The sequence below is a fragment of the Callithrix jacchus genome, chromosome 7, assembly GCF_049354715.1.
Source record: "Callithrix jacchus isolate 240 chromosome 7, calJac240_pri, whole genome shotgun sequence".
NCBI classification, from domain to species: domain Eukaryota; kingdom Metazoa; phylum Chordata; class Mammalia; order Primates; family Cebidae; genus Callithrix; species Callithrix jacchus.
The window spans coordinates 149593331-149605527 of NC_133508.1; the positions used below are offsets into that span (position 1 = coordinate 149593331).

Genomic DNA, 12197 nt, shown 5'->3' on the forward strand with positions numbered 1-12197 from the left:
GTAGAAATATTATGTAAAACTAGGTTATTTCAGATAGATGAAGGGGGTAGTTACATGGTTCTGACTTTGAAAAAAACAAACAAAAAGATCAGTTAGTTTTTAGAGCAGTAGCTCTGGAGTTAGGCAGCCTGGGTTCATGTCCTTGCTTTGCCACTTAGCAAGTACACGATTTGAGGCAACCTGCTAAATATGCATACGATTTGATTTTTCTAAACCTTGGCTTCCTTGTTTTTATAAAAGGAGAGTATTAATATCTACCTCGTAGGATTGTTAAAAGGATTAGAAATAATGTGTAAGACCACTTGGCACATAGGTATTTAATAAAAACCAGCTCGTTTCATTGAATTTGTTTTTTTTCTGCCAGTCTCCTCAAGGGCAAGAAATATCTCATTTTTGTGTTCTTGTTTACATCAATAAATAGAGAAATGCAAATGACTGTGGTGAGCAGTGGAAGCAGGAGGGGAATAGTGGACATTCTTTGTGGTAGGAATGGCATGTGCCAAGAAAGAAAGTTCAGGAGAAGTTGGAGCACAGGTGATTAATTTGACAGAAGCCTAGGCTTTTGTATAGTTAGAAAATATGGAGATAAGGGAGAAATAGAGACCGGCTAGACTTTCTAAGCCATTGAATGATAGGTTGAGCAGTGTAGACTTTTTCGGGAGTACAAGTTTTGGTTTGAGGGAAATTGCTTGATAAAAGCCTTCATCAAAAAGCACTGAATTTGCTTGTAGCGTACAGAATGAGTTGAGGAAGGAAAAGATAGAAGACAGGGAGTCTGGATTAATAGTAACACAGGTAAGGTAAGATCTGAGGGTTTAGAGGAAAACAAGGAGGTGTTGGGGGGAAGTGCTTACGCTTCATAGCTGTGAAGATCTGTGCAGCCAATTTGGAGATTAAATTCAAAAGAAATAGCCTAGGCGTACATGCAGTTAGGCAGCCTTTGAGAGAAGAACGGGACTTCAGTACACTTTGGGTGTTACTACCGTTTTAAAAACCGAGGGATAACATATTCCAAGGCTCCTATGATTTTTATCAGTAAAAAGCATATATTTATGCATTTAAAATATGTATGCGTAGTCTCCTAGAGTAATTTTATTTAGTTAGTGTTTTGAGTTCTTGGTTAACAGGATATCCTTGCTTTTAGACTGTATTTCAGGAGATATTATCTTAAAACTTCACCGTAAGGTGAAATTCTTCTGCATGTGGTTGTTGTAGCATTCTTGATTGCTGTAGGACTTTAAAAACACCAGTTATGTGAGCAGAGGTGATGAGAAGTGAAATACAGACTTCTTGATTGTTAAGCAGCTTCTAAGTAAAATATAGAAGCAAAAAAATGGGAAATTGGATGTATGATCTTTAGAAAAACATTACTTTTAATATTCCTATTTTCTCCCTCACCCATGCATTTTCCTAATTAAAAAAAGAATTTGCAGATGCTATTTTTAGTCATTCTAGTACCTGACTAGAGCTCTACTCATATTTTCCACTTGACTGAATAATAGAAAGCAAGTTAGTCAGAGATTGATATTAATAGTATTTCTTTTTGACTGATAAGTAAACTCACATGAACTGTGAATTGTCTGCTTGCTGTCTTCCAGTAGAGAAAAGAAGCAACCCCCAATTAAAAAATTATATCGGCTTGTGATACTTCTAAGATGTTTGCATTTTTTTTTTTTTTTTTTTTTTTGAGACGGAGTTTCACTCTTGTTACCCAGGCTGGAGTGAGTGCAATGGCACAATCTCGGCTCACCACAACCTCCGCCTCCTGGGTTCAAGCAATTCTTCTGCCTCAGCCTCCCGAGTAGCTGGGACTACAGGCGCGCGCCACCATGCCCAGCTAATTTTTGTATTTTTAGTAGAGACGGGGTTGCACGTTGTTGACCAGGATGGTCTCGATCTCTTGACTTCGTGATCCACCTGCCTCGGCCTCCCAAAGTGCTGGGATTATAGGCGTGAGCCACCGCGCCCGGCCGATGTTTGCATTTTTTAAAAACAGTCAGTTGTCATACCTTTCTTAATGTTTCTTTTAGTTTCCAAATATCGCCTAAATTCAGAAATAAAGTCCTTATTATTTTTATTCAAATATCTTCCCTTTAAAAGTATCCTTGAAAATATTTTTGAATTAATAAGCAAATGTAGCTCATAGTGTTGGGGATTGTGAGCAAATGACTTTTTTTTTTTAAAACAAATATTGTGTTTTTCCTTTGTGAATCTGCAAAAGCCCAGATCTGGTCAGCTGAATGAAATTTCATTTACTAAAAGGACCTCAGATATTCAAATTCAAAACAATGATTTAATGTCGCAAACTATAAGAATCTTTTGAATAGGTTTTAGGATACTTCTGCCTGTTTGTCCAAATGAAATCTGAACTACAATCATTCTCTCCCCATCATCATCCCTACTCCTTTCGCTATAGCTGAGAGAATAACATAGTCCTTAGTTTGGGCCATTCTGGCATTGTCACTGTGATGGCCTGTTGTCTTACATTTTTAGGAAGATGTTTGTATCTTGGTAGAAGAAAATAAATTATTAAACTAAGTAGCTAGCAGTTCATGGTATACTGTTATAAGATAGTTCATTTAATTTTTACATGAGGTGACATACAAAGTGTTTGAAACATGAATAGACCTTTATATCCTTCTATCCCGAAGGATTAAAATAAAATAAAATGAAGCCTACTGGTTGAATAGATTATTATGTTCATTTTTCTTTATCAGAAGATTTTTTTCATACTCCTTTTGAATCAGCAGTTTTGAGTGCTAAATATAAATTATTGACTAAGAAATCAGTCATTCCCTACAGTAATAATAAACAGTTTGGTTAGTCATCCAGCACGTATTTATTGAGTAATTATGAGTGCTTGGTACTATTCTAGGAACCAGAGATTTATCAGTGAATAAGACATGCTTTCATGGTAATTTTTATACCACTGAAGGGTTGATGATAGTAGAGAGAAACAGTAAACAAGTAAATAAGATAATTTCAGAGGTCCCAAATGCCATGAAGAAACTATAGCAAGATGAAATGATAGAGAATGATGAAAGGGTTTAAATTGAGTGTTGTGGAAAAGCTGACAGATGATGATATTTAATGTGGCACCTGAATTACAAAATGCCAGACACGTAACAGTATATAAGACGAGTGACCCAGGCAGAGGGCCCACTTGGTGCAAAGGCCCTAAGGTGGGAAGTGGGTAGTCATGTTTGAGGAAGAACAAGGAGACCCTTGTTATCACAAGGCTAGGAAAAGCCTGGTAGATGAGGTTGATAGGAAACAACTCACTGGATATCATTATTTCTCTTTATTGGTAAGTATATGTAACCTGTGAATTTGAAGATGGTGTTACTAGTAATACCCACTTAAATCTGTAGGATAACCGGTAGTGTCTCTAGACACACAAAATCACTGATTTATGGTCCTGAAATTTTGTTTTTCCCAGCATTCTGCAAAGAGAGAAATGAATGATTACTAGTATTACAGAAAGTCAAATAAAAATTGTGCATTTACTCTAAATAGATTTATACAGGTAAAATATGTGTCTTTTCTTTGACCAGTGATTATATTGACTCAAATCACTCAAATCATTAGTAGACATCGTAGTGATCTGCAGATTGTTAAGGGAGTAAAGTATTGTACTTATCCCTTCAAGATTCGAGCATTGGATTTTTTTTAGTTTTTAAGTCTTTGGCAGTTTGAGAATTTTGACTAGCTTTTACTTCTCTGATTAATAAGATGTCAAGGCAATTGGTAGACAAAAATCTTTAAAGACGTGAAATCCATGGAAGAGAATAGAGACTTTTTAATAGAAAGGTTGGGAGCCACTGATGACTGTCCTAATCTGTAGGGGACCTACAGGCAGAAGGGAGCTCCTATTTTTTTGAGCATAGACACCTTACATCCTATTTCATTTGCATAGTATATCTGTAAAGTAGGTATTGTTATTGTTCAGCTTTTTACAGGAGATGAAACTCAAAGTAATTATAAAATTTGTGAAAATTTACACAGCTCTAATTATAGAGGATCATGTGGATAGTTCCAGAAAAAAGGACTTTTACAATACAAAGCAGAAAATAGGTGATCAATACATATTTGTATCTTGCTTGAATGTAAACATGAATGAATAAATGACAGGAGACTGCCTCTGTCTCTATACTCCTGTTTTTTAGCGAGTCACACCATTTTTCTCCTAAATGAGTCTAGAAAATTTCTTCAGAAGTAAAGTGACTTCATCTTTTTTTTTTTTTCTCCATAAATCATATGGTAAAAATCCTGAGGAGAGAAATAAAGACCAAACACTTACAAAGTGTAATTTTCTCTTAGGCTTTGTCAACTGAGTAATTTGTAAAGTTATCAGCTTTAAAAAAAGAAAAAGTCTGCTTTGTACCATAGTATTCATTATCAATAATATTTTTTGGTTCTGTTTTTATCTTAATTTTTTTGGTAACTATTTAAAAATTTGCTATAGTATTCTGAAATGAGGTGATAGAATAACAGTAGTGCAAATGTTTATGTAGCCAGTGTGAGTTGTCTACCTAATATCCATCACAGTCTGTGGGGAGTGGGGCTGGGGTGGTGGCACATACTTGTCTGTCTTCTATTAGAATATCAAAGTGTGTGATTTGTTGCTCAGAAATATGAACTGATAATTCTGGGGCATTTAATGGTTAGTAGGATAAATGAAGGTTTTTGTTTGTTTGTTTGTTTGTTTTAACTAATGTCTGTACCCAGGCAGAGTAGGTGTATGAGATCTCTAAACCCTGTGTTTATAAAGTTTCTAATCCTTCAAATTAATATCTTAATAAATTTTAAGTTTAGTATTCTTTTAAATGAATATCACATAGGAATGGATGTCTAGAGGATGAAAGTAAATGTGGGTAAACAAGAAATTGAAATAAATCAGAGTAAGGTTGAGAAAGGAACATAATTATGATACAGAATTTACCATAGGGGAATAACACATGGAAGTTGATGTGCTAGGTGGTGGAAAAGGAATTTATTTTCTCAAAAAAGAGAAATGAAATTGATGGAATGAGGACTAGGAGGAGGTAAATTTTGTTGAAGGAGTAGAATATTTTGGATAAGATATTGCAGCCTACAGGGACCTTCAGAGAGCATGTGATCGATCTGTCAACATTTTTGGCAGTGTAATTACTACTTCATAAGGTATGCGATCTGTCTTGTTGGTTGGAGTTGGAAGGACAGTATATCTAGATCGAATGAAGAGTGCTGTGAAGAAGGAACATATTTTAAAATTTGTTTCTAGTTGTCTGAGACTTAAGTTATGACAGGTCTACAAAAGGTAACTTGATATATTTTGGTTCTTGGTGTCCTTGAAGTGTTGGGTTTTAAATTTTCCTGCTGGATTTCTGTATGACAGCTTTTAGACTGCCCTAATGTTGCACCCTGCTGTTTTTCATTCTGATCATACAATTGATTTAGTAATGACATACATAACCCCTGGCATGAAGTTTTCATGCTTCAGAAAATTGTTGGACATTTAAAGTGCAAGTATCAATTTGCTCTGTAGATGTGTATCTGTAAAAATTGATGTGATTATTTAAGGATATCAGATTAATTTAAGAAAAACTGTGGGCAAGTGATTTTGGGGAGAGACTCTTAAAATCAGACCCACATTTATTTGCATGTTTAGATTTTCAGATATTAGGTTATTTTGGTAGTGTTTCTTTTACATTCAAATGGTAGGAAGCCTGGGACTTTAGTAACTCGAAATTAGTCAAATAGTATATACTCTTTCCAAAATGTTTCTGCGTCTTTTGAATACTGAGTTTCACACCAAGGACCACCCTCATTTATAAAACGTCCCTTTGAGTTTTAAATTACTGTTTAGTAACTTCTGACTAGTGTTACAGCATTTATAATATGACTGCATTATAATTTAAGAACCCACCAAAATCTGCAGTAGAAACCATGGCTAGGAGGGTTTAGGTGATGTACTCATACTGTTATTCCCGTTATGCCTCACGACTTGGACTGCCGTCCCAACAGAACAAACTCGAGATTGTGTCACCACTCGGTGCCATCTGCCTACATGTGTACATAAGCTCTAGTAGGACTTAGATACTGGATATAGAGAATCATTGCTTTGTGGTTTTCTCAGCTGACTCTGCTTAAGTTCTAGAGTGCTGGGCTGAGCTTTTGGTCAGTTTTGATCTTTTCTGTATCTATAACACCACTCCCATAACTACATGTTTACTATCCCCTGTATGTTGGCATACCAAAGATGGACATATAAAGTTTTTTAATAATACAAAGAAAATGGCTATTTAATCAGTAAAATTTAAGATGGTTTTTAACAACATTCAAATATTTGAGAGAGTGCCCCTTATATACAGGACCAACTGTCTTCTCTTCCCACCCTGGTTAGTTTTCACAATATAATAAACTTTTTTAGTTATGTAGGCCAAAATGTTTCATAGAAAATCAATCATAAAATTGCATTTGTCTGTACTATTTTTAAAAAGTTTTTAATTGTTACTTTGGTAAATGCAGATTACCAGTGTTTACATAGTATAATTTTAGTACCTTTTTTTTTTTTTTTTTGAGACAGAGTTTCGCCCTTGTTACCCAGGCTGGAGTGCAATGGCGCGATCTCGGCTCACCGCAACCTCTGCCTCCTGGGTTCAGGCAATTCTCCTGCCTCAGCCTCCTGAGTAGCTGGGATTATAGGCACGTGCCACCGTGCCCAGCTAATTTTTTTGTATTTTTAGTAGAGATGGGGTTTCATCATGTTGACCAGGATGGTCTCGATCTCTCGTGATACACCCGCCTCGGCATCCCAAAGTGCTGGGATTACAGGCTTGAGCCACCGCGCCCGGCCTAGTACAGTACTTATTTTTAAAATATGTATCTATTCATGTATAGAATATAGGTTAAAAGGAAACACACCAAAAGACCTAGATTGTTATCTCTGGTGTGTGGGTTGTAGATGATATTTTATTTCCCTTGTTAAGCCTTTTATTTTATGAACTTTACATTGTTCGTATATTTTATAGTCAAACTAAAAGTTCTAAAATGAATTCATTATAGAATATGAAATTAAGCTTAATAAAACTTTTAAAGATAAAGATTCTTAGGTGATAAAATGAGTTAAAGGTTTTGCAAATAATAAATAGAATTTCTGAAATGGGATTTTATGTTACAATAAATATTTTTCCTTTAAAACTAAAACAGACACAAAATTAAGTTGCCATTTTCTGGGAATGGGGATGAGAGAAACAGGACAAGTTTTGTACTGTTTTACCTTGCCTTGGAAACCTTTTGATTTTTCTAACTTAGATTTGTTTCAGTTATATCATATACTGTTTTATGGATACGTGTTTAATTACAGGATTCTTATTTATATGAATGGTATGCAAAATCTTGCTTTGACTATTTGGTCATTTGTATTTGTGGTCAGCAGGCAAAACACTTGGCAAAAATTTGCATACAGTACCTTCCAGTTTTTCTCAGTTTTCTCATCTGTCAATGGAAAAAGAACAATATCTATATCTTAGATTTGTTTGAGGACTAAATAAGCATGCCTGATGTACCAGAAACACTTAAAATTGTTGCTGCTGTTATTATGCAAAAGTTGGCATTGATGTTTCTTTGTTTCCTTTGTGTTTTGTTTTGTTTTGTTTCTGAGACAGTCTCACTCTGTCACCCAGGCTGGAGTACAATGGCTGCAATCTCAGCTCACTGCAACCTCCGCCTCTCTGGTTCAAGCAATTCTCGTGCCTCAGCCTCCCTAGTACCTGGGATTGTAAGCATGTGCCACCATGCCCGGCTCATTTTTGTATTTTTAGTAGAGATGGGGTTTCACCATGTTGGCCAGGCTAGTCCTGAACTCCTGACCTCTGACCTCAGGCGATCCCCCCACCTCAGCCTTCCAAAGAGTTGGAATTACTGGTTAAAAACTGTTTCTTTGTGAATTTAGTGCCCAGAGAAAGCCAGTAGTTAATACTGGTTTTTGCAAATTTAGATAAACTCTTGATTTTCTACAACACTATGAAAATAAAGTAAGTTAATTTTAGTAGCAATTCATGAATTTTGCTCGTTTCTTTTCTATTCTTCACAATATCTTGCGCCCAGTAGAGATAATGAACAATAAATTGTTTTCGGTAGTTTGTGAAGAAATGTAAATCTTTGAATCCATTAAAGGAAAGGGGTGAGTTTACTGGGAATTTCTAGATTTCTAGGCTCTTAGATTATTTCTATTACTTCAGTATATAGTTTTTAAATCTCCCAGGCCAAATTAAAATATATTTTATGTCTGGATTTCATATTTCCATGGAGTGGTGTGATGATGTAAGTGTGCTTCATTAATAAAAGCTACTCTGGTATATCTCATAACTCCACTCACAGAAATACTGATTTTATAGGTCTGGGATAGGGTTCGGGTGCTGTATTTTACTCATGGGGTGATCCCCAGATGATTCTAATGAGATACTTTTTCAATTTATTTCTCTCTATATTTTCATTTTTAGTGTTATTTTTGTATACTTTTATACAAAAATACATTTATTGTTATTTTGTATATTTTTGTAGGTTTGTATTACACTTTTAAAGCCATAGGAATAAAGGAGCACATTTTGTATTTAATAATGAAAATTCATGATACGTCTTACAAGGCGTTCCATGGTATGTTTCATTTTACCTTTTCAATTAGTTAAATGTACATAGATTACTTAAGTCAAACTCAAGTAATATCAGATTCATTGTAGAAAAAATAAGAAAGTACCAATTAGACATTATTTCTCAGCCTTTTTAGGTATTTCTTTCTAATTGTCCTGCTCATGAAATTTTAATGCCACAGATATAACTGTATATTTGTCTGTGTATCATATGTGTAACTGTGTTTTATACACTAAAAGAGTAAGCATTTTTTTTTTGCCCCTCAAGAGCCACTTTTCACCTTATTGGTGGTGATATTGTCCCTGTTGAGAATGCACGCAGTAAGCTAAAAGAAAAATCACCTTTAATTTTATGTTACAACCTGTTAACATTTTGGTGTATATCTTTCTCAGTGATGTTCAATGCATCTATGCCTTTTCTGTGATAAAAATGAAATAAGATACATAATACTTCATGCTCCCTTTGTTCTTAATATTTTGTGAATTTTTCATGATAAATGAATATCTTTTAACAGTATCATCTCTAATGGATAAATACTATAGATGTATAGTATTACATTATGTGAATTTGCCATCATTTATTTAAATGATTTGCTATAGTTTTCAGTTTTTTATTATACAAGTTATGCTATGAATATCATTATAGTTGATTTTTTTGATACATCCTTAATTATTTCCTTGGGATAAATTCCAAGAAGTAGAAATACTTCACTCTGTACATTTTAATATTTTTTGGTGCGTATAACTTAAAAAGTGAAAGTCCCTTTCCCCAAGAACAGCCACCATTAAAATGAATCTTTTTCTAGCCTTTTCCTGTATATATCCTAACATAAATAGCTATATAATTTATATAAAAACTACATATAACTAATTTTATATAGTGATATCTAGCTTTAAAAACAGAAAAACAGATTGTTCCTTAACTATAGCAAGTTGCTTTTTTGCCTTAGAGATTTCGGTCATCGTCTCATATCACTGTGTATAATTACACCTCATTCTTGTAAGCTATATGATACATAGTAATTTGTCCATTCTTCTATAGAATGATCTTTTCTTTCCCATTTTGTTTTGTATTTGCATATGTCTTTGTTTGCTTTTTATTTCTGTAGCATAAATTCCCATTTGTAATAGAATTGCTGGGTCATTTAAGAATTGAGACTACTTTATATATGTAGGTCTTTTTGTGTGTTTTTTTCTTTTTTTTCTGTTTTTGTTTTTGCTTTTGACACAGGGTCTTATTCCTACCCCTAGGCCAGAATGCAGTAGCAGGATCCTGGCTCACCACACTCAGGTGATTCTCCTACCTTAGCCTCCTGAGTAGCTGGGACTACAGGCGCATGCCACCATTCTAATTTTTTTGTAGAGACAGGGTTTTGCTATGTTGCCCAGGCTGCTCTTGAACTCTTGGGCTTAAGTCATTTTTGTCCCTTTTGGGAGGCAAAAGTCATTTGCCTCCCCACATTCTGAGATTATAGCCCTGGGCCACTGTACCCTGTGTTTTCTATTTTTTTCTTCCTTTATTTGCCTACTCTGATATTGGACCAGATTTTAATTACCTTTATATCAGGAAATATAACATGTTCTAATAAGTGGGTGGATAAGTCACAGTTGAATTTTGGCTAGGTGTTCGGTTTTAATCTTTTTTTTTAAGACAATTATATGTGTTTTAAATAGTCTAGAATAGTATAAGTTTTTTAGGACTTTCAGGGCCTGGCAGTAATTCAGAACTCTAAAAGCACATCAAAGTTGCCTAGTGAACAAACAAGCTATTGAGCTGTGAGCTTTCTGGGAATACTTGGAATCGTAGCACTTCTGTCAAATATGCCTTTTAATCTTTGGTCTATTGATTGAAGTATTTTGGATTTATACTCTCTCAGCGGTCAAGCTTTTATTCTTTTTAAAGAAGATATACTCTTTTTTTCATTTCTGGTAATATATTTATTTTAGATATATCATACTGTGTTGTTTCTGCTTGTTTCTATAGTTCTCTACTTAAATATTATCTTCAGAATTATACATACATTTTTCTGCGGTTTGGTCTAATATAGCTCAGAATATCAGAATAGATGTTACAGAGGTAACACGTTTGTGAATTAACATCTGATTTTTTAAAAAAACTAGTGTTTTTGCTGGATTCATGTAGGTTTCTTAATGAGAAATCAGTAAACATTGCAAAAGAATTGTTACACTTCGCTTTTTAAAGCAGAACTGTGCTTAGTTTCTAAAAATGCTAATTTTTTTCTGAGATTATTTTTTCTTTAAATATAGCCACTCACAGCATTATTAACATTTTTAAATGTTGATTCTGATATTGTTAGTAACCAATACACGATGAGCTTTTATATTTTCTTAGGACATACTGTCAGGTCAGAGTCTCATATGCTTTTAGTGTTCTGGAAGAGTTTACGTTTGTAATGAAAAATCTCTCGGGAGTACTACACTCACCACTAGGATGAAGACGAATCAAATCAATATAATAAATGGTAGTCAGTACCCAGGCATTTCAGACTGGACTGTTTGCTGACACTAGCCTCCCTTGGAGTTGACTGGTCACCACAGCTAGGTTAAGCTTATCACAGAGGTTTACCTCACTTTGGATTGTGGGTCTGCATCTGTCAATGTGCAAAACCAACTTTTTCCCTCATGGTAGTGGTTTGCTTTTCGCATGATGTGTTTATGAAAATTAACATCACAATGGTTATTTTGTCTGTCAAGGTTACCATTTAACTAGATTAGAGATTTTATTCTTTGGTGCAAAATTTAACGTAAATGCTTTGTGAATGTATAGGAAACTGAGTCCTTTATCTCAGAATCACAGCTGCAAACAAATGACAACCTATGCTTGAGCATTAACTCATTATGGCTTAGACCTTTGTCTAAGCCTGTGATTGCTTAGATAAAGCCTTATCTACTACCATTGTCTTCTTTGTTTTTTGAAGACAGAAGCCATTTAAAAACTTCAAATTCATTTAAATGAATAGTCCCTGTAAGTTAATTTATTTTTAGGGCGATGTTTGATTTTAATGCAATGTTATGTGATATTATAAGTGATTACAAAAACTAGAATGTGTGATGTTTTCTAAAACTTAAAATGTTTTCACTTTATTATTTCTCATTATTTAAAACATTTTTTCCTCATTAAATATTGTGATAAATTAGTATCAGTAAGACTTTAATTAGTAATAGCCATCTGATTGCTTAATTAGTAATAGCCATCTGATTGCAAGGATTCTTTAATAGATTTGTTAGAATATACATCTCCACAGTACATAAAAGTTGGGAGATTTTTATGTTTTGTTTAGTGAACTAAAAGTAAGCTGTTTTTCAGGAAAGTATCAAGTAGTTTTTACTAGCCTTTTTTAATAATTATTTTCCTATTCAAGGTAATATTAAAGTAATCCTTGAACAGATGTTCAAGGATTAGTCACACTGTTTTTTAAGAATTCACTGTTTTTGACCAGGCATGATGGCTCACGCCTCTAAATCCAGTACTTTGGGAGCCCAGGGTAGGAGGATAGCTTGAGCCCATAATTTTGAGACCAGCATGAGCAACATAGTGAGACC

At 34.3% G+C, this 12197-nt stretch overlaps 1 protein-coding gene across 4 annotated transcripts in view; it reads left to right on the forward strand.

Annotated features, from left to right (window-relative positions):
* The window catches only part of RAP1A (RAP1A, member of RAS oncogene family), a 92180-nt gene that overhangs the window by 9379 nt on the left and 70604 nt on the right, over positions 1-12197 (forward strand). The window lies entirely within an intron of this gene.